We start from the raw sequence: 14,679 nt of genomic DNA on the forward strand, positions 1-14,679 counted from the left end.
GCCCCCTGATACTTATCAGTAGCAAGGAAGGTCCTTGCAATAGGTATCATCCAAGCAATGCTTCCAAGTCCTGGTTTCCTCAGAAGTGTGGAGCCAAATGGCAGTGAGCCTGCATGGTGGCAGTTATCACAGCAGTTATCTCCAGAGGGGGAGGAATAGGACTGCTGCCTTAAGAGCTGAACAGCCTCAGAGAACATACATCTTTGTCCAGACCAAGCCCAGAGCAGCAGCAGCAGCATCCCCTTCTACAGGAAAGTAGGAGAAGCAGGGGTGTGTTCTAAGAGTTCTGTCTTTTTTCCTCTCTGACGTAGAAGAACCTATTTTTAGAGAGCCCCACTTCTCTCACAAGCAGTAGCGATTCAGGTATGTCTCAGACATGCCTCTGGTCAACTATTCTTGTGTACTTCTGCCCTCTATCCAATGGTAGCCAGACTAAGCTAGACCAAGCCTATATGCAATTTCTCCCCTTTTCTATCTAAGTGTCAACTAAAAGTGCCTCTTGGAGCATGAGAGAAGCTTTGTGACCCTTTTGTTAGGCTTAAAATAACTGAAAGATAAAGAAGATTTCTGCCTGTGGTTATGAAAGTCCAGCTAAAGCTGTTTAGGGCCAACCTGCCTTTTTTCTAAATGCTTTTAAATCAGCAGCTGGCAGTTGTTGGACCTGCGGGCTAACTGATGAAGTTTGTGCTTGGGATGCTGGTGTTCCTGCTCAGCTGTCAAGGACAGGGAATCCATCCACCAGTGCCTCTTGTCCCTGCAGACCACAGAAGTAACAATATAATCCAGGGTATGCAAGTGAAATGTGGCAGATCAGGATAAACTTACCCAGGTGTGCGCTATTTCAATCTTCTTATAATGTAGTAAGCAAAATGCTGGGGATTTGGGTTGGCTTGATTTCCCCAGCCCCTGGATTCCAGCATGAATGCAGAGAAATCTTACACTGGAGATCTACATCCTCACTCTTTTCAGCTTGCCAGGTGGGACTACTTTCCAGAAACATCCTCATCTTCTCTGGAGAGCCTGGCTGAGAAAAGCAACGTTGGGCTAACCAAGGCTGTGCTTTCCTACAGTGAATTCCAAAGGTGACAAACCAGTTGTCCCTGCTCCTTGGCCAGGTGGGTGGGAGTATCAGAGACACACAGGTGGGAGCACTGCCTGCGCTCATGGGCTTGTATCAGCACTGTACCCACAGAAGCAATGCCTGTGTCAGTGTGCACCGCTGGAGCATCAGGTGAGCGTGCAGTGTGTGCAGAGCTGATGGCGGCTTCTGCTGGAGATGTCTTTTATCTGCTTTGTTTTGTTTCTGCGCACATCTGCGATACTGCTGTGGGTTCCTGGTGCTATCAGGCCCCTTCTAAAAGCAGCATCATGGCTGAGTGTGCTCAAGCAGTGCCAGAGATAGCTTCAAGGGGGTTGGAGTAAGGTGTCAGGTGAATGCAGGGCCACTACACCAGCAGCTGGATGTCACCCCAGTTCTTTGAGTCTGGCCTTTGCTTCCAGTCAGGAAACCCGGGTCACCTCATACGCCTGGTTCTGTGCTTTGGCTGTGGTCTTGCTGTCAGCTGTATAAGGATATTTGCCAATCTTCTGCAAATCAACCATACTACATCGGTTGTCTTCATTCCTTAGGCAAAGAGGGAGCAGGGGTTGTTTTAGGAGTTCTCTCATAATACAAGGACTTGGTTTGCCAGGCTTGCTCTTTCCTTCCTACTTCCACTGCTTCACCCCAGGTTACCTGTTCATCCTCGAATGTCCAGAACCAGATTGCTCTCCCCAGTCTGTTTGCTTTGCTTTGCTTCTGCCTTTGTGGCAGTTTGTCCCAACAACAAGGAAGGGAGCCGGTATTTTCTGTGCTAACAAAGTGAGCATTGTTACGCAGTTGTGGAGTGGGTGGATGTGATTGCCGACAGACATATTCCTTCTGCTAGGGTGTGGATTAAAGCTCAAGGTGACTTTGTTCCTGCATAAATTCACTAACTTCCCCATGGGAACTGAAGGGGCAGGGGCGGGAGAGGAGAAGTATGATAAATGGAAGTGTCAGGAGGAAATGCACTCACGTATCAAGTACTGCCAAAGCATAAATGTGTGCTCAGTGAGGAGCTTTCAACATGGCTTAAGGTAGCACTCCATGGATTAGACAAACAAACAAAAAATAGCCAATATTTAGCTGGGAACTTGCTCTGCAGGCCACTGTTCCGGTGTAATTGCCTGGGTTAAGTGGATTAGCGATCAGCAGTGTGTCTTGTTTGGGGTTAGGCAGACATCGAGGAACAGCCTTTGCTGCAGGCAGCAGCCTTGTTCTCCATCAGTCGGACCTGTTTGGTGTTTGAACACTCTGGCAGAGTGCTGAGTTGTCACTGCATTCTCTCTTGGAAGGATCCCATGGAAACAGTTACTTCCAGAGCTGTGACTTGGCCCTATCTGCAGCAAGGTGGGTATCGTTACAGCAAATCACATCTTGGGACACTTCTCTGCCTTTGTTGCCATGGAATCTGTCTTCTGCAGCTTTGTCTTTGGTGAAAAAAGAGAAGTGTCATTACCTCCTGCCGTACATCCACCAAAATGCACTGAGGTTGAGAGGGCTGTGGTCAGCCATGGAGCGTGTGGAGCAAATTGCTTGCACTGGTAACAAGGCTGGGAGATCTTTTGTTTTGATTTGTCTCAAATCTCATCACATCTCACACACAGAATTATAGAATCATGGAATGGTTTGGGTTGAAAGGGACCTTTAGATCATGTTGTTCCAAACCCCTGCCATAGGCAGGGACAGATCCCTCTAGTCCAGGCTGCTCAAAGCCCCATCCAGCCTGGCCTTGAATGCCTCCAGGGAGGGGGCATCCACAACCTCTCTGGGCAGCCTGTTTCAGTGTCTCACCACCCTCACAGTAAAGGATTTCTTTCTGATAGCTTGTCTAAATCTGCCCTCTTCCAGTTTAAAGCCATTTCCCCTCATCCTATTGCCATAAACCCTGATAAAAAGTCCCTCCCCAGCTTTCCTGTAGGTCCCCTTCAGGTACTGGAAGGCTGCTATAAGGTCCCTCTGGAGCATTCTTTTCTCCAGGCTGAACACCCCAGCTCTCTCAGCCTGTCCCCATAAGGGACGTGCTTCAGCCCTCCCATCATCTTCATGGCCCTCCTCTGGACCTGCTGTAACAGTCTTCTGCTGGGGGAAACGTCCCTTGGGTTACTATGACTGTGTTACAAGAGTGGCAATGCAAAGCAGAAAGTGATCAGGCACCCCAGGTGGAATCCCCACTTAACCTGGGGTATCTGACCAGAGCTATCTCACCTTGCCAGTACAACAGGACTGGCACCTGTCCCACATCTACTTTACATTGCAGACAGAGGGACAGGCAGAGATGTGGGAGCTGCAGAGCCGGTCCTTCACGACCGGGAGGCGATGGCAGCACCACCACTCCTTTGAAAGGGTGCAAAGGATGCTGGGGAGCAGGATCCTGACCCGGGCACCTGGCACAGTCAGTGCTGTGGTTCTCCTGTACTTCATGACCAAGCCCTTAAGTCTGGTACAGAGAGAATAGAAATGGTATTTACCAAGCGAGCTTCTTTTCTTACGGGAAGCATTTTGATTGCTGGAATTTTTCACCTTGCGAAAGGAGCCAGGTCTCTCACTCTGGAGGTGCACTGAGGTGATGATAACAAGAAATCAGCTTGCTCTGGGGAGATGCCCTCACTTACCGTGTGTGTTGTTTCACTTCCTTTGGCCTTTGCTTGTGACTTTTCATCAGATTGTAACTGATCTCTGCTTTCATTACAATTCTCAAGTAGGTTCCGATACCACAGCAAAAGATTTTTATCTGTGCACAACTCCTACGAGGTAAAGAACTTGTGTCATTTCCACTGTATGAATGAGGAACTGAGTCATAGGGAGCTGAATGACACATCTGAGGTTACCCGAGGAGGCTGAGCGCTGCTGGGAACAGAGTCTGGGTGTTCCTGGCCCAGGCGGAGGGCTCGCCCACTGCGCGGCGGTGTTGTCCTGTGGGGCATCGCTGCGCCCTGCTCTGCCCTTTGATCTCAGCCTGGGCCCTTGGACTCTGAAACGAGTCATAAATGCAATAGTAAACCTCTTTCAAGAGGAAAGGGTGATTTATCTGGAGCCCTAAACGTTTGGCACTAGAAGAAAAAGCAGAATTTGAACTGGTTCATGTAAACAACACTACAATTACATTCAAGTGCTTTTGCTTAGGCTTTGGTGTTTGTGGGGCCGCGTAGCCCTAGGGAGGTGGGTGGCTATTGTGCCTGCAACTGACAAAATGTTCACATTTGTGCCTAAGCTGATGCAGGTTTTGTAGCTATTTTGAACTGTGCTGCTGTGAGCTGAGCAGAGTCATCCTCTCCATGCTGTCATTCAAATTAAAAGTGTCTAAATGCAGGAATATAAATGAGAAACGTGGAATTTTGGAGCAGTGAGAGAAAAACATGCCACAGTGGTTTAACCTGGGGTGGGAATAAACCTCACCATTCTGTCTCAAAATGTGTGCAAGTTCTGTATTTCTCAAAATAAAAATCTCCATGTAACAAGCTGGTTTCAGTGAGTCATTCAGGATCAACAACTCTGTGCCGAGGAAGTTTCAATTCCTTGTCTCATAGATGTGTTTGTGTTTACCTTTTTGCATATATATGAGCTTGTAAATACATGCATGAGTACGTGAAAAGCTCACATTGTTTTGGCTTGAGCAGTTTTTCCATATTTCCCCATCTTAACTGCTGATATTCAGCACAAAACCCACGTTAACTCGCGCACTGCTAATTTTACAGACTGGGCTTTCAGTGCCAGCCTGAAGCTGTTCTCATTGACCTCTGACCATGAATTTTCCTGAAGTTGCCAAGAATGTCGCCACGAAATGCCCGGGTAACAGCAATGAGTGGCTGAGCACAGGCAATTAATGAGTCGAAGTATAGCCACTGGAATATGCTGAGCTCAGTTCAGATTGGTGTGGCTGCCTCTGCGTCACTGCCGACTTCTTAGAAATGTTCCAGTGCACGCGGAGGATTTAGTCATCTGGCTGCAGAGAAGCGGTACAGCTCCAGCACTGTGTGAGTAACTAAGTCCTGTCTGCCACTGTCTGCTTACTCACCCTGGAAGGAAGCTGGTCCGAAAGCAGCAGAGAGCAATTCGGCCTCACAAACCAAGTGAATCAGGCTGCAATGTGTTAGGAGTGAGTCACATTTTGCTCTCCGTGCCTGGTTTTCCTCAGCAGCCTCAACAACATCCTGGTCTTTATCTGCTGCCCCGCAGGCTGCACAGGAATGGGCAGTGCTCTGTGTGGGGGTCGAGGGGCTGCTTGAGATCCTCCCAGGTGCTTGGAGGGGAAGAGCCAAATCCCAGAGCTGCCCTTGCCCCAGCAGGGCTGTGTCCTGCTTCACAACAGGGCTTGCACAAGGACCTGCTGCAGGGCTGGTGCTCACCTGCATTCACAGCAAGGTGCAGGTCAGGAGGTCAAGACCCTGCAGGCACAAAGCTGCTTTATGGGCTTGGCACTCCAGCAAAGCATTGGATGCTGCTTCCCACAGCCTCCTGGAGACACTGGCCTCTCATGGCTCAGATGGATGTGCTGTTTGCAGGGTGAAAACTGGTCATGAGTAGCATTTCCCAGGGCTCCGTTGTGGGGCCGTTTTGCTTAACACTTTTATGGTGTTCGGTGAGGCTGAATGCTGGCTGCTGCTCTTGGGTCATAACAACCCCATGCAGCAGTATGGGCCTGGGGAAGAGTGGCAGGAAAGTGTCCAACAGAAATGGATGTGGGGGTGGTGGCAGCCAGCTGAAGATGGGCCAGTCCAGGTGCAGCGAGCCCAGGTGGCCAAGAAGGCCAATGGCGTCCTAGGTTGTATCAGAAAAAGTGCAGCCAGCAGACCCTTTGTAGTCAGCAATGGTTAGATCACTCAAGCACATTCTCTGTTTTGGGTCTCGCTACCAAAAGGACATGGAGTTGCTGGCATGTGTGCGGAGAAGACCAGTGAAACTGGTGAAGGAACTAGAAAATGAGTTGTGGAGAACAGCTGAGAGAACGGGGGCTGGTTAGTCTGGAGAAGAGGAGGCTCAGGGGAGATCTCATCACGCTACAGCTACCTGGAAGGAGGATGTAGCAAGGTGGGAGACAGCCTCTTCTCCCAGCTAACAGTGATAGGACGTGAGAAAACATGTGCCAGGGAATGTTTAGACTGGATATCATGAATGATTTCATAGAAAGAGTGGTGATGCACTGGAACACGCTGCCCATGGAAATGGCAGAGCTTCCATCTGTGGGGGTATTTAGGAGCCATGTGGATGTGGCACTGAGGTTTGGTAGGGAGCTTGGTAGCGTTAGGTGAAGTTTGAACTTGATTACCTTGAAGATCTTTTACAACCCAAATGATTCTTTGGTTCAGCTTTTCTGAAGCAGCACAGCCCAGCCTGAGCAAAACCTTCTGGAGGCTGTGGGGGTTGCAGATATTGGCCTAGCAATTAACACAGAGTATTTTATCCATTAAAGTGCTGGGCAAACATTAACTAATCCTCTCAACCCCCTTCTGGGGTAGGTAAATATTACTGTCTCGCAGGTGCAGAAACTGAGGAGGGAAAGTGATATGATTTGCTTAAAGCCACAGAGGGCACCAGGTGGGGATTAAAAACAGGGGAGGTGTTTTATGGCCTGTGCCTGTGCTTAGGCTGCTTGTGCTCGCTGCCTCCCGGCCAGCATTGTTTTATAAGAACTCGGTGCTGGTGTCCCCCTGGTGCCACGAGGTACAGCCAGCGATGCAGGGGCTCAGCCCAGTGCACGCACAACACTAAGGGCTCAGGCAGGGCTCCCAGGGACCACACAGCAAAAGCCCTCCTGCTTTGAAGGTGGTAGAGCTTGAGCCAGTGGCTTCAGGCAGGGGCGAATGCCATGAAATCTTTGTCACGTCCAGACCCAGGGGGGCCTCTCAGGGGGCACAGCTCCAGCCTCCCTGCTTTCAGACGGGTGATAAATGTTGTCTGCAGCACTGGACTTGTTTACCTTTGGGATTTACACAGCAGATAGAGCGGCGGGGCCTGTGACACAGACCTGTGTCTGGCCAGCCTGGCTCTGCTTCTGCTGTCCAGCACCGCTTTGTTTTGGGCATGCAGGGCAGCAAAGCCACTGCCTGGCACTGCAGGACACTGCCTTCCCTTCGTGGCAGTACGGATTTCCAGCTCTCTGGCAGCTAGGGGGGTTCTCATTGTGCCTTATTGTGCTGTTCTGCAGCACGGCAGCCCAGCTCCTTGCTCTGCCCAGGCTGAGCCGCAGACCCCAGTTGATCAGATAAAATGCAAAAGAAAAGTCTGTGTGCCACGGGGCTGGGCTCTGCCCAAGATAGAGTTTGCTCCTGGCCTCCGAGGTGGTGTTGGGAGTCTTCTGTCTACCCTGTGTCACACCCGGTGTCTTTAATTAGAGATACGTGCTTTATTATTCAGAATATGCTTTCCCAGCCGTTTGTTAGGGTCTCTCATCCAAGAGCGCAGCAGACTGTCAGCCCTAAATTAGGCTGTACTGGGCACGCTGAGCACCTTGCGGAGGGGCTGGCACAGGGTGGGAGCCATTGTCTTCACCCTGCATTGTGCGAAGCCCCTTCCCAAGGTGGTCCTTTCAGAAGTGAGCCAATCCTTAAGACTGAGGTTTGTTTCTGTCTCCATCTGTTCAAACTTGAGCTCATTCACAGTGCTGTAGGTATTGTATGCTGTGTTGCTTGCTTTTTTTTGTGGATGGGAAGAGACTCCCCTTTTCATGGTTCACTTATTCATTTTGTAGGTCCCCAGCTTCCTTGTCAAATTTCCTCTTTTGTTGTATTAATTGGCCTTAAATCTACAGTCAGGTGCTGTGTGCGTGCTTCCCGTGTGCACCTTGGCCATCTGCTGCCTTTCATCTCCATGGCACCCAGGCCAAATTCCAGCTCTGGCAGTGGCTTCCCACCTCCCCATGTTCACCCTGCAGTGCTGATTGCCCCAGTGCCCATCCTACCGTACATCTCCACATGGAGCCAGGGCCAAGATGCCTGTTGCTCCTCTGAGAGGAGCAGGCACTAGGGGCTGGAGGAGATGTCCCCTTGGGAAGGAGGTGCATGTTAGCACCTAAGCAGTTGCTTAGTTTTCAAAGGCAAGTATAGTGAAATGGGTGCTACAGAGCCAGACTGTCCCGTCCAAAAGAAGATGACTAGCTCCTGGCAGAGTACATATGGATGGCATTTTTATCTCCCTTACTGCTCTTGATGTGTTCACAGTAAAATCTGACTTGCTCAGTTGGTGATTGCAATGAAACTCCTGATGTTTCACTGGGGCTTTTATGCTCAGTTCACTTTCCCCCTTAGCTCACCATACAGTCCTGTGTGCATGTTATGACATGGATTGAGGCTCTGTCACTCTTAAACATATGATAAATGTATAAAATGAGCTACCAGCATGCTCTAGGTACTGTAGCTAGGGAGAAAGACTAGTCTTCAGCACTTCGTTGTTCAAAGCAGTGCAGCTAGCATTCAAGCTGGTGGTGAATAACCCTACAAGCCTGCAACCCTTCAGACATCCCTGGAATCATTATGCATCATCTGTCTCTTGTATCTAAAGGTTTCTGTGGAGATGCAGCATACACACACAAGGGAAAGTGTCTGCCTTGGAGGATCTGGAGCTTGAGGAACCCAGATGGATGGACAAGGGCAAGGGAAACAAAGGGCTGTGAGTCCTATACCCCTCAGTGGGCTGAGAGCAGGTTGATTACGGGAGAGATCTTTTTAGTAGTATTTGGAAGAACAGAGATGCAAGGTGTTCTTCCTACTAAGTTGCTTGCTGCTTACTTCACAGAATAGCCCTTGGTGCATCTCTAAGTGTCCTCGGGGGCTCAGTCTTGGATGTGCTGGACATGGGAATTCAGCACAAAGTGCCTGAGGTCAGCATGTGACAGCATCCTCCAGTTGCAAGAAGTCAGGACCTCTAGATCAGCAACACGTTGGGTCAGATTTGATGGTTTGAAGTGCACGGGTTTGTTTACCAGTGGTTAATACTGTCAGTGTGTCCCCATACTCCTGCCATAGCTGGAACAGGCTGTGGCTGCAGTAAATTTAGCACTGCCATCAATCCTGAGAGGTTCTCACTTTACAAGTAAATAATAACTAGAAAAAAATCTAGCAAAAAGCTTTCTCCTGAGCACTGCAAAAGAAAGCATCGGTGCGTGGTTAGCATCAGTGCCATGCATGCCCCCAGAGGGGCTTGGGGCAGGGAGCAGCTACCCTCTGGTGAAGGATGCAGCCTATGCCCCCTTCTCCTGCCCCATTCCTCATTCATGCAGGTCAGAGCAGCCCTCTTCCTCTGCTGCAGCACGTCCTGGATTTATGGGAGCCATAAACCACAAAGCAGAAAGAAATAAAAATACTAAACACTTAGGTTTTTAAAAGGCCAACCGTGCATTGATGCCTTGGCGATAATTTGCTCGTAAAGAAATATTATGCTTGAAATCATAATGCCAGGCTGCAGATGGAGGCTGAGATGAGAGTTGCTCCCACTCCGGCTGTAGGATGGCAATGATCACTTCGCCTTGGTCATGCCACCTCCAAGGTTTCCCAGCACACGGTTGGTGGTGTGTGCAAGACAAGCAGCTGCTGACCCCATACACATTGCATCCTAACTCCTGCTCAGCTGGCAGCCACTCAGCCACTCTGTCCCCAGCATTTGCTGGTGCCTCTGCTGCTCCTACCTAGGTGAGGAGCTCTGGGCTCCCCTTCTCACACCTCAGGAGGCTCCTCTTGGCCCAATGGTCAAGTTTCTCAGGGTTTGGATCCCCACATTTGCTGAAAGTATGCTCATAGTACATCTAAAAGGTTTTTATTGCTCCTCAAACTACTGAGTTCAAGCAGGTTGAATCTGAAAGGCTTGCGGGAGGTGAGCAGAGCCACATAACTGTATCCAGGAGCAGGGCACTGCACCCCAGCAAAGACTTTATTAGTCAAAAAAAAGGTGTTAGTAAAAACAAATGCAGAGCTGAAGCAGCCCAGCTGGATGGGGGACTTGGAGCAGTTAACTTCTCATGCAAAGCTGCCACTTGGTGCTGCAATGATTCCTGCCCAGAGCTGCACTTGCCCTCTCTTACAGGCAGAAGGGCTTCAGATGCCCTGCATCTGCCACAGAGGAGTGAGGACATGTATTCAGTGCAGCTCTGTCAGGGACAAATCACCTTTACCTTTCACATTAATCTAGCCAACAGAAAGCTCCCTCCTCTCCAGCCCTGTGCAAGATCCTCTCCAGGAGGGGGGCTCAGGGGCTATTTCTTTGGCTAGAACAGGCAGCTCATGCTCTCAGAGCAGTCAGAACTTTCAGAGCCCCTGGCTTCCCCCATCTTTTCCTTAGTGCTTCCTGAAGTGTTTCACGACATCCTCTTTGTCTGTTTCCCAAAGACTGAGTTCTCTTTTGTGGTTAAGCTTTCTTCTTCCCTCCTCCACCATTGCTGAGAAGCACGGTCCTTGACAGGACTTCTCTGCTAGGAAACAAATCATTGTAATGGCCCAAACGCCCCATTGCTTCCTGTTAGTGGTTGCTCAAGTGCCACTCAGTTTCTCTGCATTGTATGTATCATAGAATCATAGAATGGCTTGTTGGAAGGGCCCTTAAAGTCCCGTCAGTTCCAGTCCTCCTGCCATGGGCAGGGCAGCCACCCGGCAGCTCAGGCACAGTTGATTTGGATAGCTTGGTTGATTTGGACAACCTACTTCTGTGATTGTGAGGGAGCAGGGCTGTCCCGTCAGGCTGAAATTCACCTGGGAAGCATGGAAGCCAGAGCTGAGTCAGAGTTGTTGTGTGCCCAGAAGGCTGCAGACAATACTCTTGTGTAGGGTTGGCAGGAGACACTGTCATTGCCCAACCAATAGCCACCTCGTGGCTCTTTGGCACGGGGGTGCCAGCAGGGAAACAGCTGCCATTGCTGCCACCCTTCTCACTGGATGACTCCACTGTTTCAAGTGCTGTACATCAGGGGCAGTGGTCTCAGTCTCAGGTCATGTGGGATGCAATGCCTGCTGCCTTCCCAGAGACACTTTTTGCTTTGTTTTTCTGGGCACAACTGGGGATGTGGCTAAGGGTAGCATCTGGTGGTTCATCAGATATGCAGTGGGCTCTCTAGGCTGCTTGTTTTAGGTGTCTTCCTAGAAATTCTGTGCCGTGAGCTTTGCGAAAGGTCATTCCAAGAGAGCAAAACCACATGTTCACCTTTGCTCAAGGGAATGTTGCCATCAATGATTTACCTGCTGAGCTCAGCACCCTGTGGGAACCATGAGCAGCCTCTGGCCAGCCCCTGGCTGTCCCACGTCCTTTAATACACCCTGCCTGCCTTCACCAGCCCCATTGCCTCAGCCTTTGGCCCCAAAACAGCACCATTCACCTGCTGCATAACACTGATCTTTGCCCATTCTTTTTACAGACTAAGGTGAAGGCCTTCTATTTCACCTGGCCTTATCCAGCCTTGCAGAGTCCCATCTTGGTGGCTCTAGAGATGTCTATCACCTGTCCGTGGCTGGGAGTCTCCTGTCCCCTGTGCTCAGTGGGAGTGCTGCTCATAAGATGAAGTTTCTCAGTGAAGCATAAAGCTTGAAGGAAGGAGATGATGGTGTTCAGACATCACGATTTCTAAGATTTATTTTTAAATTGGAATTTTACGGTTACTTCTTTAGATTTGTTTCTGAGTAATGCTTATTTAGACACCCATAGGAGCTGTTTTTGGCAATGATTGCGTAGAATCTTTTAAATATACTTAATATAATGTAAAACAGGAAGAGAAACTGAACTTTGGATAGAGCCTTCCTCTTTAATAAGCAACTCTTACTACCAGAAAATGTCTGGACTTTTTTTTTTCCACAGCACAAAGCTGAAAAGCGGCATCCAGCTGGATGTATCCACCTGCCTCCTTACCACCCCTGTCCCTGTAGGAACCTCGAGGCTGTGCCCAGCTTCACTGACAGCCTTGGTGCCCTAAGCCCTTGCTTGGCCATTGCTGCATATCCTGGACCCAGAGCTGTCTGCAGGAGGGCAGGGACCAATGAGGGGCTGCCCCTAACAAAGCACATTCTGTCCTGCTCCCAATACACTGTTGTTGCAGTTTGGGACCAGAGCAGCTCAGAAGCACAAAAGAAGCCAAACAATAGGCAGGGGAAGCCTCCTGCCCCATCCAGGCAGCATTGTTCCAGTGGCCACCTGCATGTTCCTGGCCTCCTCCACTTCCTTTGTCCCAGAGCAGGTGAGCAGCAGGGAGGGCAGGTGCACAGTAATAGGCTTGTCCCTGGGTGCTGGATGTGCTTGGTATATGAGGCTGCTCAGTCTTTGGGGCTGTGGATCTGGACAGGAACAGCTCTCATCTGGCTGCTCCCAGGCACAGCCAGCACAGCTCCTGCCATCCTTCCTGCCCCATGTTGTGCTTTTGGGGCGATGCCAGGGGCCCCATGTCTTGCAACTGATCAGCGGGGTCAGAAATGGTTCTTTTGTGTTCTAAATGGCAGCTGTAGTTTTTACGCTTCGATTTTATGAGTGCTTGTAATGTTTGAACAAAATAAAGCCACAGCTGGCGGGCAGATATTAGCCAAGCAGCAATCAGCCTGTGCCCTGACAAGGCTGACACTGGTACAGGGCTTGATAAGGCATATATGGAAGGGGTGGGTCTGATTATACCAGGAAAGGAAAACAGGCAGCGTGCTCCATCGCAGTGACAAAGACCTTGCACACGGTGCAAACAGGATTGTTTGCATATTCATCTGCTTCCCGCTTCCCTGTCCCCCTGCACCAGCGGGGCCAGGCCCTTGGGGAGCAGGCAGGCTCTGGCAGCGGATGTGCTGGGGGGGCACAGAGGGGCCACTCCGGGGGCCCAGAGCCACTGGGGCCGGCTTTATGGCCAATGGTAGGCAGCGACAGCTGAGCTCCTCCGGCTGCTTTCCCTTAGATTCTTAGCATGCAGCTCATCCCACCCTGAACCTGACATCTAAAACCACATCTAAACTGTACACCAAAGCTAAGTAAAGGTCCTGGGTCTGATTTTATTTTCTTTCTTTCTTTTAATATATGTTCTTAGCTGTCAAGGAATTAAGCTGAAGCAAGATGTGAACGGCTTATTCCCAGTGGCCAAACGGAGGAAGGCTGAAATTAAAGATTGTTCTACAGCAATAGCACTCCCTGGGCAGCAAGCTGCCCCTCCACGTTTCCAGAAAGCCTGCCCAAGCTACAAAACAAACACACCAGGAGCTGTCTGGGTGCATTTACCCTCGTGCCATAGCTGGTGCCGGCCGCAGGCACACATGGGTGTGCTGCTGCAGCAATGTGGGGACAGGCACAACCACCTGCCTACAGGGCTGGAACCTTGGGGCGCATCCTAGATCTCCAAGAAGGGATGTCAGAGAGCTCATTCTCAGCTGCTTATGGCAGCTCTCAGTTCTCTTTTTGTTTTTCCTTCGTATTATGCAATTGAAAAAACTTATTAAGCAATTGTTGCATTTTGAGCAAGTTGCTTCTTAGACTGTTGCTACATAGTATGTGGCCTTCCTGAACAATAAAGGAAATGCTGAGAAATGGGGTGTAGAAGATTTTGTCTTTCCTTCCCATTCAGTGTTCCATCCCACTGCCATAGCTGCTATGTAAACTGGTCCCAACTTCCAGCATAAAACCCAACGGGTTGCTTTTTGCTCCAATTACTGCCATGCTGTGTAAAAAGAAACACAAATTAGGTACGGCCTTTGGGATCCTGACACATCTCCCGCATCGCTACCAGCACCACGGCAACTGCAACACTGCATCTTGTGTGTGGTGATGCCCCTGCTCCATCTTCATAGAATCATAGGTTGGGAAAGACCATTAAGATCATCCTGTCCAACGCCAGCCCATCCCCACCATGCTCACTAACCATGTCCCTCAGTGCCACAGCCATACAGTTCTTCAACACCTCCAATGATGGTGACTCCACCACCTCTCTGGAAGCCTGTGCCAGCGCTGCACCACCTTTTTCCTTTTTCTGAGAATAACTTCTTCTTAACATCCAACCTGAATATCCCCTGGGGCAGCTTAAGGCCATTACCTCCCATCACCTGCCAGGCAGCTCCATACTCATCCACTAGTGCTTCCACCAGCACCACCACCAAAGGGGAAAGAGGGCTTTTCAACAGCCAGATGGAACACAGAGACTTGCTTTTTCTTGCTAGGGCACAATGTCAGATAGGGGAAGGGGTAATTCCCCAGATCCTGACGTGTGTACAAATGCCTCCATTCTGCTACGTGCTGAGTGCCTTCAAATCCAGTGAGCCCAGCACAGGGAAAGCCAATGTCCCATGCAGGATTAACTCTTGCAGGAAAAGAGCTCTTTGGCATCTCATAGAAATCATGGTTTAAATTTGCTACTTCATCTACGCAATAGAGTACAGGACTCATTGCTGCCTTTGCTTTGGACTCAAGCGATGTACACTGTGTTGCAACATTTCAACACTCCTAGCTTGAGCTCTGTGGTACTTAACATAAACTTAGTTTCAACAGAAACCTTTAAGTCTTTGCAACTTCCTGCATGGACGCTAAACCGAGTGCTGTCACAACAGGCTGGTGAATGGGCTGAGAATGCTGTCGCCGGTTTGGAATGGTGTGTGGGTGTTCCGGGGGCGAATGTTCCCTGCACCGGGTGTTTTCTAAAGGTCTCCAACACACGAGGCATG

Source organism: Tetrao urogallus (genome assembly GCF_951394365.1).
Source record: "Tetrao urogallus genome assembly, chromosome: 1".
Taxonomy (NCBI): domain Eukaryota; kingdom Metazoa; phylum Chordata; class Aves; order Galliformes; family Phasianidae; genus Tetrao; species Tetrao urogallus.